General features: G+C 43.9%; 1 protein-coding gene across 11 annotated transcripts in view; it reads right to left on the reverse strand.

The window, feature by feature from the left end:
- Positions 1-18,225, reverse strand: part of RGS6 (regulator of G protein signaling 6) — a 561,022-nt gene that overhangs the window by 136,513 nt on the left and 406,284 nt on the right. The window lies entirely within an intron of this gene.

Here is an 18,225-nt window from a genome sequence, read left to right on the forward strand (position 1 = left end):
AAGGGGTAGCTTGCACAGCTAGCTTGTGCAAGCTAGTTTTTGGCATATTGGATATGCCAAAAACAGTACCAGTAAGTCTCTCAATGAGAGACGTTACTGGTGCCTGCTCGAACAAATCATGAGCAACAGGATGACAGTGATTTTTTTTATGAATCACCGTGAGGTACAGTTACAGACTTATAAACTTTCATGCTTACGTTTCAGTTATACAGTGATCGAGTATCTATCCCTTCACCAGTGCCCATTCTCCACCACCAAGGTCCCAGTATTCCTCCTACCACCCCAGCCCCCGCCCTGCCTCTGTGGCAGGGCATTCCCTTTTGCTCTCTCTCTCCTTATGGGTGTTGTGATTTGCAATAGAGGTATTGAGTGGCCATCACTCGGTCTATAGTTTACTTTCAGTATGCATGTCCCATCCCGAGTGGGCCCTCCAAGCACCCCATACTAGGTGGACCCTTCTTTATCTGAGCTGCCTTTCCCCTCAGCATGTGAGGCTGGCTTCCAAGTATGGTAGAAATGACCTCTGCACTTTTATGTTCATTGCAGCACTGTTCACAATAGCCAGAATCTGGAAAAAACCCGAGTGCCCGACAACAGATGACTGGTTAAAGAAACTATGGTAAATCTACACAATGGAATACTATGCAGCTGTTAGAAAAGATGAAGTCATGAACTTTGCACATAAATGGATCAACATGGAAAGTATCATGTTAAGTGAAATGAGTCATAAAGAGAGGGACAGACACAGAAAGATTGCACTCATTTGTGGAATATAAAGTAACAGAATGGGAGACTGACACCCAAGAATAGTAGAGATGAATACCAGTCCCACTCTCTGCTTCTTCAAACTCAGTGTCACCTCTTTCCAGGCCTGGCAACTGCCCTCTGCTAAGTGCTCTGAACCAGGGCTGGTGAGTGAGAAGAAAGGAGGAGAGTGAAGAGAGATGAGGGGGTTCTTCTCTCAGTCTAGCCCCCCAGAGGGCCCTTCACCCCCCTGGGCTGCTGCAGCCACATAATCACTATTTCAGTAATCTTCCTGGGTCTTTCTGAGAGTGCTGGGGACCACACAGCTCAGCTGGCAGGGGTGTTTCTGAAGCCAGAGCCCTGCCTGTTCATGACACCATTCTTTCTCTTTTTCTTTTGGGGGTGGGGAGGAGGGGAAAAGGGAGGGAGGTCTGGGTCCCACCCAGCAGGGCTCAGCAGCTCTGTGCTCACCAGTGAACTAAGGTTGGTCACATACAAGGCAAGTGCCTGAACTCCTACATTATCTCTCCTGTCCCCACAACCAATTTCTCATGGAGATGTCCCAGTCAGGATTCAAGGATGATAGAATGTAAAGGTTGAAGTGCTTTGGAGTTCCCATGAGCAGTAGCAATGGCAGGAACAGGAAGGGGAATAGGGACAGGAAGACGAAGAGGAGGGGACAAGAATGGGAACAGGAAGAGGAAGGTGAACAGGAATAGGGAAAAAAAAATAAGAGCAGGAATGGGAATGGGATTGGGGGTTGGGAATGGCGATGGGGAATGGGAACATGAGGAGAATAATACGATACGATGCTGCCATTACTGGCTGTTTTCATGTTCTAGGCACCACTGGAGGCATTTCGATGGAGCCATTAGCCTCCACTTCAAATACATTCTGGGGTATTTACAGCCTGTTTAGACCCATTTTGTAGTTGAGGCCCAGAAGCAGAACTCCATTTGTCACTAATGTCAGAAGTGGGATGGAACCCGGACAGTCTATTGTCAAAGGTCATACTGTGTGGTTTCTGTGGGATCAACCCACACGAGGCAAATGCCCTACTACACTTTGGGGCCGTGTCTCCAGTCCCACAGTCCCTGCTCTCTTTGCGGGGAGGTGTGGAGTCCTCCCAAGCAGCGTGCAGGAGGCTTGGGGGCCACTCCAGGTGGTACTCAGAGGGCTCTCTGGGTGCTACTTAGCCCAGCACTGGGAGGCTGATGGTTCAGTGCTTGGGCCCTGGTGGGGGCTGGGGTGCGCCGTGTCAGGGATCTGCTGGGCCTTGTGAATGTCATCACAAGACCTTTCAGGGGCCGCAGAATCCCAGGCCCTTAGTAACTGTTTCCTGAGATAGGCACTTGCTTTCTGCTGAACCGAGTCTGTAGGATTATCTCTGATCACACCATACCTTCAGGAAGAGGTGATCATGGCACAGTCCCCCCCCCCCCCCCCCAGTCAGGTGTGTGTGTGTGTTCTTTCCTCAGAGTGAGTGTGGAATAGGAATAAGAAGAGAAAGGGGAAGTGTGGTGGAGAATGGGAACTGATGGAGGGATGGGTACTTGAACATTGTTTGACTGAAACGCAATCATAAAAGTCTGTAAGTCTGTCAATGTGTCTCACGATAATTCATTAAAATAAAAAAAATTTTTAAAAAGAGAAAGGGGAACATGAACAGGAAGGGACACAGGAAGAGGAAGGGGAACAGAAATAAGAACAAAATGCGACGGGGCTGGAGCAATAGCACAGCGGGTAGAGCGTTTACCTTGCATGCAGCCAACCCAGGTTCGAATCCCAGCATCCCATATGGTCCCCCGAGCACTGCCAGGAGTGACTCCTGAGTGCATGAGCCAGGAGTGACCCCTGTGCATCACCAGGAGTGACCCAAAAACAAAAACAAAAAAAAAGAACAAAATGCGAGCCGGAATAGGATTGAGAGCAGGAGTGGGAATGGGATTAGGGATTGGGGACGAGGAGCTTCACCGAGAGGCCCACATGGCCAGGAAGAATAATCTAAGCTTCACTTTGGGGAGGGGTGTTCTTTTAATTCTGGGGGCTGAACCGAATGAAATGAAAACACTTGTAGGAACTAATGTGAAGCGAATCGACTGGACTCCCGAGACTTTATGAGTTTTAGGTTCAACATGCAATAGTGACACGACAACAAGCATCTCTGTTCAGAGCTGAAGCGGGGACAGGGAGAAGTCTGCCAGGCTGATGGTCACCAGCGGATGAAGCCTGCGAGGGAGGGGCACTCAGATCAAAGTGTTTCCAAAACCAGGCACCCTAGAGGGTCCCGTGAGAGCACGTGCTCCTGTGGGCCTCCAAGATCGATGTGCATGACGTCTACCGCAATATCACAAGCAGGAAACCAGGAATGAGCTTGTGATGTTTCCATTCTTATACAAGTCCACAGGCCAGGAAGGTCCAAGAAAACACAGAGACAGAAATGGGCGGAATGCAAGTAAGAAACGCCTTTCCTGGAGCAGTTGCCACTCTGCACACACTAAATCATTGCTCACATGCTTCTTAGGCCAACCTGGATGCATCGTGCAGAAAGAACGGTGGCAGAAAGATGAATGCAGTGGTTCATATTCGCTGGCTTGAATTCTTGGATTCTGAACAAGAATTTGTTTAGAACCCTCAATGGCTTCTCTGTAATCATTCTCATATTATTATTATTATTATTATTATTATTATTATTATTATTATTGTCACTGTCACTGTCATCCCATTGCTCATCAATTTGTTCAAGCGGGCACCAGTAACGTCTCTCATTGAAAGACTTATTGTTACTGTTTTTGGCATATCCAATACGCACAGATAGCTTGCCACGCTCTGCCGTGCGGGCTCCATACTCTTGGTAGCTTGCCGGGCTCTCCAAGTGGGGGGCCGAGGAATCAAACACAGGTCGGCCATGTGAAAGGCAAATGCCCAACCGCTGTGCTATAGCTCCAGCCATTATTATTATTATTATTAATTATTTTAAACAGCAACTGAACTTTTACAGTGCCTATTAAATACAACCTGAAAGTCACAACTTTGAAAACCATTACCAGAACAAACCATGTTGTTTCTCTAAAATAAGTTATTTTCTACTTTTTGCTCAGTTGGTGGACACCCGACTAATCTGCCAGCAAGGTAAGTTTGGAACAAGGTTCCATGGCCTGTGTCCCATGATGACTCAATAACCCCCAGCACCTGTATCTCCCCAAATTAGTGTGGGTCCAGCTGACTCAGCCTGCCGTGGCTTCATTTAGCAGAAAGGATCGATGACCTAATGTGCTTTTTTCTGTCCCTTACCATCAGAGAGTGTCTCTTCACATAGTATTTGATGCTGATGCACTATGTCATTTTGTGATGCCAAATCGATTTATTAACTACTCTCAGAAACAAAAACTCCCATTTCTAGAAAAATGTCATTCAATTGTGACGGCAGCGAAATACGTGTTTCACTTTGTGAAAGCTTCCCACTGAGCACAAAACTAATGAGGGTCAGATGTCACCCAACAAATCACAGTCAGGTGTCCCTTTCAGAGTGACATTCAGAATTAAGTGAGGCTCTTTTAGAGGCTGACAAGGACCAGAACACAGGCACTTAAATCTCAGGGTAACAATGTGTTACTAGGTGGTCATTTAATATATAAATAAAATATAAATTATATACTATATATTTTATATATGTTGTGAAATATATTATATATAAAATAAAGTTTCAGAGTATTACAAAAATTGAAAACAATTATCATAAAATCCTAGACTAAAAGTAATAGTAGAGTTAATTTGCTACTTCTCCAGCTATCCGAGAACCACCAGGGATCTTGGATCTTGGCAGAAACAGCCCAGTTCCATCTAAAAGTGCTTACTCAGGGCTGGTAAGTTTTCCTGCCAAAGTACCTACAGGACTCCTCAACATTTTCTTGAAGGAGTCAGTACAGCAGGGAGGGAGCTTACCTTAAAACACAGCCAACCTGGCTTCAATCCCAGGCACCCACATGATCCCTTGTGCACCGCCAGGAGTGATCCCTGACTATAGAGCCAGGAATAAGCCCTGAAAAGGGCTCAGTGTGGCCCCAAAACAAAACAAACAGAAAAATCCAAACAAAACACAGTGGAGTCACCTTATTGCCGCTTGGTTTATAATTGACTTCTGAAAGAAACTTCCTCCTTCCTTTTAATGACTCTAGTTATCTAGTTCTCTCCAGTGGGGCTGAGGGTAAAACTGTATAGGATTGCAAAGTGAGCCCAGGGTTCTAAAGCTGATAATACTCTTCAGAGGCTCCTTATACCACATTCCTTCCCTGGTCAACACTGAGGTAAGGAGGTCCTGATTAGAGCGAAGCACTCCTAGAGTCAACTAACCACAGCCAGACTCTTCACTGAGAGACCAGGGGACGCTCCCTCTACACACAATGTCACTTGAGTAACTTCTGAGGAGGATTTGAAAGCCAAGTCATGGGAAAGGATATGGTCTCTGTGACTCACACAATCCTCTCTAAGGAATTGATGCTTCTTGACTAAGAGGCTTTCCAGGGGGGCTCTGCCAACTCATCACCTGGAACAACACGAATTTGGTGGGCTTGGGTGGATGGATGGGGGTGAAGTGAGAACTAAAGGCTATTGCAGGATAGGAATCAGCAGGACCAGAGGAACAGCTACAGGAGCAGCTATTTTCTGGGACACACACATTTCCTACAAAATGGTTCTCTGAACAAATCCATAAGCAAAGACTGAGAACAACCCTCCCCCCCCCCCATAAATATGGACATTTCAACATTCTAATGGCTTGGCGAGGGGCAATGTTACAAAGAACTTAGAGGAGAGGAGACACAGATCATTCTAGAACTTGGTGGTCATAAGTTGTTAAGAGAGCAGTCTTTGAGTTGGTAAATTAGATTTGTAATATGATAAAACATGACACAACCCAAATCAGCATAACTAACCACAAACTAACAATGTCACATCACCAAGTGTGAATTTAGTGCTTCTCTAAGTGAGTTCCATAAGGTCTATATTCACGTTACGAGGAGAGATCTGAACTCGAGGACCAAATTGACCATAAAATCAAGACTGGTTTTCTCCAGATAGCAAAGCCAAAGCTGAGGCTGCTGCCTGCCCCCACACCCTCCTTCATAAAGCCCTTGGATGGCCAATGATCTTGCACTGTTACCTCTACCCCAAGGAAACCTTTGCATGGTGGTTGGTTTGTGCAGCTTGACTCCAAAATACTCAGGTGAACCCACCTACATAGCTGTAAATCTGTTACTGTTGTAGACAAACCCAAAGAAAATGCAAATTGGAACCTGGTGCTACAGATGGATTGTTTCCTTCCACCTTTGAAATAAATTTTATAACTCGTGACAGGAATGAACATGCCTTCTTGCTTTCCCTGTCTAGGCTCCTCATAAATCATTGAGGGTCTCTGGGCAGTTCCAGTATCCAAACACCTGCGTGCACACAGCTCTGACCTGCCTCCACATTCAGCATGGTAAGGCGCTGAGCAGGCTTTTTTTGCTAAAATGAAGTGTCCTTTTTCCCTCTTTTGCAGACAAGAATTTTCCTTCTGAATGCTTAAGATCTAAATACGCCTTGATGTTTTTTCCCATTCCCTGTCTCCAGTAGCAGTAAAATTGGATTTCAGACATCCCAGCAACCAAGGACATTTTGAAAAAAAAGATACCCCAGTTGTAGAAAGAAAACATTCCTGACAAAAACCTGAGGCAGCCTTCTATTGTTGCAAGAAGGTCCAAGACAGTGATCCAGGTTGGAAATGAAAGTTTCTAACACTTGAGGAAATGGAAAATTAAATCTAATCACCAAAGGATGTCCTCTTCCATTAGTCCTTCAGAGAATGAAGGTGACTGGGGCAGGGGGAACAGGAGAGGGTGGCAAGGAAACTCGGTGCAAATGGTGACAGATTTCAGTGGAGTACAAGGTGAGTCTAAAACAGATGTTATCAAACAAATCACAATCAAGGGTGCCTGGTAAAAGTCTACAGGAATGATGTTCTTTCAGATGATGTCCAGGTTACCCACAGAATAAGAACACAGGTGCTGAAATCTCAGGACAATAACATACTTTGGTTATAAGGTACAAGTTCAAGGATCTTGCTTACCTCCATTCTCTGCTGGGTGGGAGAGTCAAAGAGCTTATGTGTATGGACTTGAGGTGGCGCTATTTCCCTGTGCACAAGAATTTGTGCACAATATTGTCTGTCAACAACATGTCTTGACTCTCAGCCTCTGGCCAAGGTGCATGAGATTGCTTTATCAAGGATGTCAAGGTTCAGGGGACCGTCAGGGGATGGTGGGGTCAGATTACGAACTCAGTTCTCAAAGTGAGTCCTTCATGCTTTGCTTTGCTCCTACAGTCACGTGTTTCAATCATGTGTTTCAAGAGCTAAACCCTGCAAGGGCTCATGGGTATTATTTAGTGACCTTCTGGGGGCAGTTGGCTATACTGCAAAAAGAAGGCCAACTCTCCCATTTAGAGGTAAAGAGGGTGAAACTCCTGTGAAAATGTCATCTTTCTGTCCCCCCATGCCACATGAGAGACAGCTCCTCACTCTCCTGCCCTTGTGACTGAATTTAGGAAGAGGCACAAACCTCGCAGGGTAGGCGAGCTTCTGTGGGGCCTCTTCTCTTACTCCTTGCTGACAGGTTTATCTTCCCAAAGTGGCTGTGGCTATCGTGCAGTTTGGCTGGCCTAGGAGCTGTCTTTACACACGCTCAACATCACTTTCCCTGCAATCTGCTCTCTCAGCCCATGTTCAGGGCTTATTCTTAGCTCTGCCAGGAATCCTGGTGGCTCTCAGGGACCATATATGGTGCTGGGGACCAGACACTCTGGGTAGGCTGAATGCAAGGCAAGTGCCTAACTGGCTTATACTATCTCTCCGGCACATCTTTCTTTCTTTTTATTTATTTATTTACTTACTTTTGGGTTTGGGGGCCATATCCAGCAGTGCTCAGGGATCACGCCAGGTGAAGCTTAGGGGCCCATATGTGGGGCTAGGGATTGACAAATGATCAGGCAAGCACCCTGCCTGCTGTGCTGTCACTCGGGCCGTCATCTTTCTTTCTAAAGAACTTTCCAGAGACTCCTGGCTCAAGTCTGAGAATGTAGCTGAATGCAGGTTGAGACTCCTTCCAGTTCAGCAGACCTAGGTGTTGGCCAGTGAGGCACTCCTTCAATTTATAAAATCATTTCAAACTATATTCTATTGAAACATATTCCTGGGCTCAGTGATCTTCCTTTCTCTTTCTCACAGGCTGGTTAAGCAGTGGAATGAGACCGGCCCGGAGAGTGAAGATCTCAGGGTCCTGCGTGTTTGCTCAACTGCTTTAGAAAATTGAGGGAATGATCACCAGCCTCACTACCTGCCTTCTGGGAATAACATGTTTTTTCTTGTATTTCTTTGAGGGAGGTGGTGCTGTGGCTGCACCCGTGCTCATAGGGTCATCAATCCAGCAAGTGATTGAGGGACCAAGCAGTGCCTGGGATAGAAGTTGCAAGGCAGGTGCCTGAATCCCTGGACTCCTCAGCCAAAATCATGCATGTCTTCAAAACCATCACATTCTCAGAACATGGCAGAGAACACAGTTTTAATTTATGTTTCTTATTGTTTCAATGGGCTGGAGCAATAGCACAGTGGGTAAGGCGTTTGCCTTGCATGCGGCTGACCCGGGTTCGATTCCTCTGCCTCTCTCCGAGAGCCCAGCAACCTACTGAGAGTATCTAGCCCACAGGCAGAGTCTGGCAAGCTACCTGTGGCATATTCGATATGCCAAAAACAGTAACAAGTCTCACAATGGAGATGTTACTGGTGCCCACTCAAGCAAATCGATGAGCAACGGGATGACAGTGATAGTAATTGTTTCAATGGACTTCAATGTTTTACTGGACTGGAATGATAAACCAGCATGTAGGGCGTTTGCCTTGCATGTGGCCGACCAAGGTTCGATTCCTTTGTTCCTCTCGGAGAGCCCGGTAAGCTACTGAGAGTATCCCGCCCACATGGCAGAGCCTGGCAAGCTATCCGTGGTGTATTTGATATGCCAGAAACAGTAACAAGTTACTGGTGCCCACTTGAGCAAATCGATGAACAACAGGATGACAGTGATAGTGCAGTGCTATTGTTCCAATAGGGACCATGGTAGTGTATACACTGGATAGCGACCAGTTTATGAGTTAAGAGACTTAGGTTCTGTACTTCATATACATTGCTCAGTCATACATCACGTGTACTACAATTGCATAACATTTAAGCCTTGTAACACTGTATATTCTTGGTTATACTTATATATACTTTAAATGTATAATATATATTTATTTAATAGTATATTGTTATATATTAAATACATGTTATACTTTAATACATAATATAATAATATATACAAATTAATATATCATATACATTTTACACTTAAATAATGTATATAATGATATACATCAAAGTATATTTATATATATAAATTTTATACATAAAAATTTACAAAGTATATAGGATATAATTGTAATTTATATTCACTTGGTATATACACTCTTATGCTGTATAAGTATACTTGAAATGTACTTTTTATATATAGATGTGTGTGGGTAGGTATATATGTGTATACCAGTATATGCATACTTATGTAAAAATAAACTTGTGTATATTTATATTAATGCACATAGCCATACATATGTTGATACAGAACACTGTATCCCCAGGGTCAGTGTGATAGTACAATGGGTAGGGCGTTTGCCTTGCACAAGTCCAACCTGGGTTTGGTCCCCAGCACACCATATGGTCCTCCAAGCCTGACAGGAGTGACCTTCAAGTGAAGAGCCAGGGGCACCGGTGTGCCCTATCCCCCATCTCCTCACAAATAGAATGATGCATCCTGATGGTTTTGTATCCTTGACTGAACCCTGAGGTGCTTTTTCAAGATCCTTATCTGATCAAGCTATTCCCATTTAAACCTTCTGTAGTTTCCCACTGTTCTGAAGTCTAAAGCTGCCCACCCAGCCTTCCCCTCCATATGCCTTCTGCTCTCCTCACGTATCTGTCTTTTGGGTCCATGTAGATGCTCATGTGCTCAGTAGGGATTTTGCTCTCACTACCCTTTCTGCCCAGTCACTATCTTGGCCATTGTGATCTGGAGAATAGCAAGTATATCCCCTAGCTTGCCTGTCAGCACAAATTCTCCCATAGTGATCCTTCAAGTGTTCCCACACTTTTCATCACTTAATTTTTGTGGGACCATTTTCCTTCACTGGATCCTCCTTCTCTTCCTCCTCTCCCTCCTTCTCTTTCTCCTATTCCTCCTCTTCTTCTCCTCTTCCTTACTTCCTTCTTCCCTTCCTCCCCTCCTTCTTCTCTTTCTCCCTTCCTTCTCCTCCTCCTCCTCCTCATATTCTCTTCCTCCCCTCCTCTTTCCCCTTCTCTCCTCCTCCTGCCTTGCATGTGGCCGACCTCCTCCTTCTTCATGATACCATGGATGGAACAGGACCTCACACAGGCAGGGAAAGTGCTCTATGTTTGAGCCACACCCCCAGTCCCCTCTATTGGATTACAAGGTTCATGGGGACAGAGAGGATATTTTTGCTTTCCATATGTGCTCTATAACTCATCTGGCACACAACAAACCTTTTTCCTCTCCCCAGCATACGATATATTAGAGGAATACATGAGTAAATAAAAATGCGAGACAGATGGCAAAGATAGGGGAGGAACAGCATCAGGAATAAGATGGGAAGAAATCAAACGGGAGCCAGGGTTGGAGCGATGGGACAGTGGGTAGGGTGTTTGCCTTGCATGCGGCATATCCAGATTAAATCACCAATATTCCATATGGTCCCCTGAGCACCACTAACCACCAGGAGCGATTCCTGAGTGCAGAGTCAGAAGTAAGCCCTGAGAATCGCTAAATGTGGCCCCAACAACAACAAAAACAAACAAAAAGGTCAATCAGGAGCCCAGGTAAGTTTGGGGGTCCCTCAGGGCCAGCCACTGTGGGGAAGCCCATTCCAGCAGTGTAGGTAGAGGCTGTTTCTCTTTAACAGGAGACTGGCCACTGTTCACTTGTGTCAGGTAAACGCTTGCTGGAGCCAGAAAGACAGTTCTTCCCTTTCTTGCGATGAACTTTTGCTAATGACTTTTTCAAGCCCCAATGGCTGACAGTCTTCACTATTGAAGCAATCATGATCAAATGTCTACTTTGTTCGCCTTTGGAAGTCTGGGTTCATTTTTTTTTTACCCTTTTAAAATTTATTTTTATTGAATCACTGTGAGATACACAGTGACAAAGTTGTTCAGGATTGGGTTTCAGTTATATAATGTTCCAACACTCATCCCTTTCACCAGTGTATATTTCCCACCACCAATCTCCACCCCCTCCTCCTCCCCCCCACTCAACCCAAGCCGCCTCTGTGGCAGGCACTTTTCTTCTTGAAATCTTTTAATGTGAAAGAAGACTGTGAAAATGTATCATTCTCTTCAGAATAAATTAGTGTCTCTGGAAGGAAAAATACCAACCAGGCATTCTTGAGTTTTGGTTCAGTTTACACCTGTCATTCCAGCAACAATTTCTATAAGGAAAGCTTTTTGTCCTGATTGTCATTGACTTATCCACCTGTTTGCACTTACCAAGGTATGTTTGAATGTTTTCAGACTTCGTCTGTGGTCTCCTAAAGATACGGCACAATGCTGGAGCATGAAGTCCAAATGGAAGGTTCTAGAACAGTGTTTTCCAAATTGGGTGACACTGCCTCCTCTAAGGGAGGTGCTGGAACAATTCAAGGGTCAATAGAAACTTTAGGTGCAATTGAGGCCACTTTCTGTTGGTTTGTTTAAAGAAGATAGATTTCCAGAATGGAGCTGAAAGTTTTTCTAAAATGGAACAGTGGGTCAAATAAATTTGGGAAACTCTGATCATTGCTGATCTGTGGCCCCTAAAGAAAGTAGCCAAGAACTTTGAAGAGTCAGGATTTGACATCTCATCCCCTAGAGTAAGAGCGAGGAAAGCTGGTTTTCTCTTATTCCTTGTTTCCATTTTACTTCTGAGGAGATTTCAGGGCCATACTTGGTGATGTTCAGGGCTTTGTTTTCAAGAGTTACTTCTGGTGGTGCTAAGGGGACTATATAGAATGCTAAGGATTAAACTAGGCAGGCCACATGCAAGGCAACCCCCTTAGCCCCTGTATTGTCTCTGACCAGGAGAGATGGTTATCTTTTTTAAAAATTTTAAATAATTGAATCACTATGATGCACAACACTGTTGAAAACAGTTGCAGGAATTAGGTGTTCCAACTCCAAGGCCACAGGTTTCAGTTCTTGCTCCCACATGAACTATCATCTTTGGAGAACTCAAAACACCAGTGAGTTCAAACTCTATTTCATTGTCTGTAAAATGGGTCAGTTGGATTATAGAGGACCTTTAAATTCAGGTATATTAGAAAATAATAATAAATAAATATATAGTATACTATGATTCTAAGGTTTGCCCTTTGGGAAAACAATCATGGTAAATGGCTTGTCTCAGATAGATACAATAACTTTGGGGAAATGTAGGTCTAAAGAGCTAGTTAGGCAGCTATTGTTTTCTATATTTTTCTTGAAACAATTTCTCCCTCAGAATGTTTCACCACTGAGCACTGTGCACATAAACACTTAGAATCTTTGCATAACTAGTTTTTTTTTGCATAACTAGTTCTTGTGTCTATGAATATACTCACAACTCTCCAGTCATAGGAAAGTGATGGCTTATAACCACAACTTTCCATAACTGTACTTGTGTCTTGTCCCCATTAATCCTTTCTGTCACATCCATAATCAGGACTTAGTTCCCAGCTACCACTAATGTGATATGAGAGACTTCGCTTTCCATCGAGATTCATGGCTTTCCACACCCTGGTTTGCTTAGCAAGCATCTGGACCCATTTATGATTAGTTTTTAATTAAAACAATTTAGGGGAGTCACACCCAGTGGTGCTCAGGGCTTACTCCTGGCTCTGTGCTCAGGGATCTCTCCTGGCAATGCTCAAGGGACCGTGGGGTGCCATGGACCAAACCCAGGTCGGCCAAATCTAAGGCAAGCACATTACATGATGTACTAATCGCTCCAGCCCCACGATCTGTTAATTTTTTAAAGAGAATGTATTTTGCAGGTTTCCTGCACTTTGAAGTTCTTACCATCTGTTATTGAGTCTTTATAGACAAGTGTTTATTTAGCATATACTCCCCTTGGACGTTAACTTTAAATTCTAGTTTGACTTTTATGGTTAATTTGAGGACAAGCAATTAAATCAGAAAATAATTTATGAAAATTAATTCAACAGACTCATTGAATTAACGTGACTTCAAGATATTTATTCACATGGGATAGCTTCAATTTTATTAATTTATACAAAACATTCAAACTCAAATGTAAGCTATCCAAACAGCTTCATTGTGGTATTTTTTTATCCCAGTCTTGAAAAACAATTTGTGTCAAAATGACCAAAAAAATTGAAAAAACAAACTAACCAGCTTTAATTATTGGTGAATCATAGGAAGTAATTATTCTACTCAGGATGTTACTGTTTGTGACAAGTCCCTTGGAGTTATTTCCAGTTTGAATCCAGACTACCACAGTAAAGTGACTACCACAGTAAAGTTACTGTCACAAAGAGGAGAGCCATGTTTTATTGTTTGTTTGTTTTTTGGTATATATAAGACTTGTGTCTGGGGTCAGAGCCTATAGTCCAGTAGGTAAAGTGGTTGCTTTACATGGAGCCATCTCAGATTCCTGCCAGGAGTGATCCCTGAGCATAGAGGCAGGAGTAAGCCCTGAACATATCACATGAGGCCCCAAAGTAAAAAAAAAAAATAAAAGTTGTGTTGTGTTTGTAATATATTGGAAACCATTAACGGTGAGGTAGCCTTACATCTTAAAAAAGTAATGCATGTGCCTCAACTAAAAACTCTTTGCTGCTAAAATTGCTAATCATTTATGAGCCTTTGGTGACTATACTCATTTTTCAGGCATTTCGATTGGTAAAAGATACAATATCTGCAACATGTGAGACAGCCAAGTGCAATATAATGAGGGTAGCCTGTAGCTTCCAAATAGCCTCTGAACTGTGTGTCAGCTTCCGGTGATGGTGATAGGACTTGGTTGACACAGTCTTGTTCTCAGATATTGGAGAGCCTTAATGAATTTTCACCAGTATTGCTGGGGAATATTTCAATAATGAATTTTCACCAGTATTGCTGGGGAATATTTCAATAAATTAACTCAAGTGATTCCTATTCTCACAGCTTCCTGTTCCTCACCTGGGGAGCAGCCAGTGAAGTGTGCTGACAGCCTCAGGGGTGTGGCTCTAGGGAGTCAGTCCTGAATCAGAGCCTTGAAAGACATTCATTTGATGAGCCCCTCCAGGCAAAGAAGAGCAGAAAAGAGAGCTAGGGCCAGGCACCCTGGAGAAGTCCGGGGAACCCAGCCAAGCTTTTGAAAGAGCCAAGATTTGAGCATTTAGGATGCAGATAATTTGCAATCCTCTAGCTCACAAGGGATCTATAGGGAGTCAGTCAGACCTCCCCATCTCTTTGCCCCCAGCCCTACATAGGTATTCCCAGCATGGTGCAGGACCAGAAACAAAACAAAACAGAACATGTCCAGCAAATGGCCCTGAAACTCCCAGCAGGATTCTCCCAGTGAAGAGGCATAAATTGATAACCTTATTTTATAAGCTCCCTCTCCCGCCCACAAACCCAAACAACAATGGTGCTCAAGAACTAACTAGGAACAACACTAATACCAATAATTAGAAATCCCCACAGAACATAGCTTCTACTATGGGGCAAATACTGTTCCTGATTAATTTTATACACAATTACTATTATCAGCTCTTATAGATGAGGAAAAGGAGGCACAACGAGGCTGAGTAAAGTGATCAGGGCACACAGCCCACAGCAGGTAGTGCTGGGACTAAACCCAAGATGTCTAGCTACCGAGTCAAAATCAGTGAAGCTTTGGGTCAGGACACAGAGAATGAGGCAGGAACAGGTGGACTCTGAGATCAAGGGAGACGTGTTATTGTGGACAAAGCACCATGGACTTTGATAGAAGTCTTCCCTGACTGAGACCACACACACACTCCTCCCATAGATTTAGGTGCAATTCAGAAAGTGGATCTCATCCAGAAATAGAATTGAGGTACAGAAGGGTAAGGCCACATAAATTCTTGCTCAGCAGGACTGAACTAGAGATGACATCCCCAGGGAAGGTCACGGCTATGATCACAAGTGATGAACCATGGATGCTGCTAAATGATCTCCTCAGCACACATCAGGTCTATAAAACAGCCTTGATTTGTTTGGGAAATACGTATATATAATATATAAATATATATTATATACATAAATATATATAGATACATATATATTCATAGATTAAAACAAAAACCTCTTGCTAAAAAGTTTGAAATATTCGTATAATGAATAAATTAGTAAATAAGGGACCTCAGATCCCACTCTCCATCAATTATGGTTCTCTCCTTATCAAGACCTAGCTCCCCCCTCCCCTCCCCTCCTCTCCCCTCCTGTCTTCCCCCCGCCTTTCCACTCCTCTCCCTCTCCTTCTGTCTCCATCCCCTCCTCTCCTCTCCTCTCCTCTCCTCTCCTCTCCTCTCCTCTCCTCTCCTCTCCTCTCCTCTCCTCTCCTCTCCTCTCCTCTCCTCTCCTCTCCTCTCCTCTCCTCTCCTCTCCTCTCCTCTCCTCTCCTCTCCTCTCCTCTCCTCTCCTCTCCTCTCCTCTCCTCTCCTCTCCTCTCCTCTCCTCTCCTCTCCTCTCCTCTCCCCCCGATCCCTTCCCCTCCCTCCCTCTGCTCCCCTTCCCTCCCTCCCCCTCCCTCCCCTCCTCTCCCTCCTCTCTCCTCCTCCATCCTCCCCTTCCCTCCCTCCCCTCCTCTCATCCTCCCTCCCTTCCCCTCCCCTTCCCTCTCCTCTCCTCTCCTTCTCTTTGCTTTTGGATTACATCCAGTGATGCTCAGAGGCTATTCCTGGTGGCTCTTAGGAGGCCATTTGTGGTACCAGGAATCAAATCTGGGTCAGTTATGGGCAAGACAACTGCCTTATATTATTGATCTGGCCTGTATATTTCTTTTCTTTTATTTCCCTTCCTTCCCCTTTCCCTTTCTCCCTCCCCTTCCCTCCCTCCCTATGTCCTTCCTTCCTTCCTTCCTTCCTTCCTTCCTTCCTTCCTTCCTTCCTTCCTTCCTTCCTTCCTTCCTTCCTTCCTTCCTTCCTTCCTTCCTTCCTTCCTTCCTTCCTTCCTTCCTGTTTTGGGGCCACACCTGGCAGTGCTCAGGGCTTACTCTTGGTTCTGTATTCAGGGATTACTCATGTTGGGGATCAGGGGACCATATGCAGTGCTGAGAATTGAATCATGGTCAACTACATACAAGGCAAGTGTCTTAACCCATGTACTATATCTTTGATCCCATTTTCTTTATTTCTGAGTTCTCTTCATGGCTGTGCCTAATCAACCATCTAAATTTTCTATTAAATTTCTGATTTTAAAATATTATTTTACATAAATTCTATTTTTTTAGGGAGAAGGAGTGGCTCCCAAATAGTGCTCAGGGGATCTGGAAACACTTCTGGCAATATTCAGTAAACCAGGCCAGATGGTTCAATGTTTGGGTCTATGGATGTGGGGCTTCTCGGGCCCTATGGTGCTGGGGACCCCAGTGCCTCTCCATTGAGCTCAGGTCCATATAGGAGTGTATCAGACAATAGTTATATTTCCACAAGTGTTACCTATGGTGAGCTCAACAAATGTCTTTTTTAATTCTCAGGAAGACAAAATTCTGAGGTGTTAATTATCTGTCAAATATTGGGCTGGAGAGACACTATGGAGAGTAGGGCACTTGTATCTCAAGCAGGTTTTATTCCCAGCACTTCATATGATCCCCTGAGCACTTGCAGGAATGCTCCTGAGCACAGAGCTAGGAGTAATCTCTGATAACCACTGGCTGTGCCCTCCTCCCTCCACAAAACAAATAGCGAGAAATTTGTAGAAGAGCCTGAGTTCACTGTCATTGTATCACTGTCATCCCGTTGTTTTTCGATTTACTGGAGCGGGCACCAGTAACATCTCTATTCCTCTCAGCCCTGAGATTTTTAGCAGCCTCTTCTTACTCATCTTTCCCAACAATTGGAGGCTCTTTCAGGGTCAGGGGAATGAGACCTATTGTTACTGTTTTTGGCATATCAAATACACCACAGGTAGCTTGCCAGGCCCTGCCCGTGTGGGTGGGATACTCTCGGTAGCTTGCCAGGATCTCCGAGAGGTATGTGTGTATATATATTATATATATTAGTATATATATATAATTGACTATTATATATATATAAACTCTATGATTTGTTGCCTACTCTCTGAACGCCATCAAATATGTGTGGGAATAATGGAAAATGGATAGGAATTGTCTTATAATGTGTCGTGCAGCGGTTTTGCGGCTGAGCGGTCCAGAAAGCAGCCTGGAGATTGGCTGCCGGGGCTGGGTCACTTTGGGTGGGGAGGGTCCTCACCCGCCCCGCCTCTGGAGTGTCCCGAGTGAAAGCAGCCTGGCATGGAGTCTGGTAGCATGGCTATGGGGACCTCATTTTACTCCTGTCTGGGAGGAGCAGCCGTTGAGATCTATCCTGAGTTAATGGTGCTATATTTGGATTTAGGCAATGACAGAACCAAAGACTGGATTAAATTTTATAATTGAAGCTTACGTAAAACTTTATTTATATCAAAATAATTTTAAATTTCCTCTGTAAATGAGGGTTAAATTAAACTTTATTTGTATATAACATGCAAATCCAAGTCAAAATATGTAAGGGAGAAAAAAAGTTAATACAACGACAACTTCTAAATTGGCTTTAAAGTACACACACACACATATATAAGTTTATATACCACGATTATTTTATATTGCCATTAAAAATATTTTGTCTTCCATAAATTAAATCTCATTCTGGTACCACTCTTCTTAGTAGACCAAGCTGCAAAGAATAGTCTCCATGCTTAAAATCCTGGCATAGACTTCTTGCCAATAAGCAGAATTTTGCTAGTCTTCTGACCTACTCATTTGGGTGTGGAGACTTCTGTGTGACAACAGGTGGTTCAACAGAATCCATGGTAGTCATTGTTACTAGTCTTGTTAAAGGGAACAATGCACGTGGTGCTCACTGATGCTCTTTTAAAAAAACACACAGTGGCCCCAGGATCAGATACTAAAATAATCAGTATTTTATTCCCTTCTTAAATTCTCTGATTATCACTTTGAAACTGACTCTTAAAAATAGAAGTGTTGAAAAGAAATCTGAGTGCATAAATCAGTAGGTTGTATGGAGAATTTTCACTTTTGGTAAATTAGCTGTCTCTTCTTCCTTTTATTCCACTTAGTGTTTCTTTTGAAAGGGGAGAAAGTCAAATAAGGAGAAATGTGAGAATATGAATTAATGTGACATTTA

Source organism: Sorex araneus, chromosome 3 (genome assembly GCF_027595985.1).
Source record: "Sorex araneus isolate mSorAra2 chromosome 3, mSorAra2.pri, whole genome shotgun sequence".
Taxonomy (NCBI): Eukaryota; Metazoa; Chordata; class Mammalia; order Eulipotyphla; family Soricidae; genus Sorex; species Sorex araneus.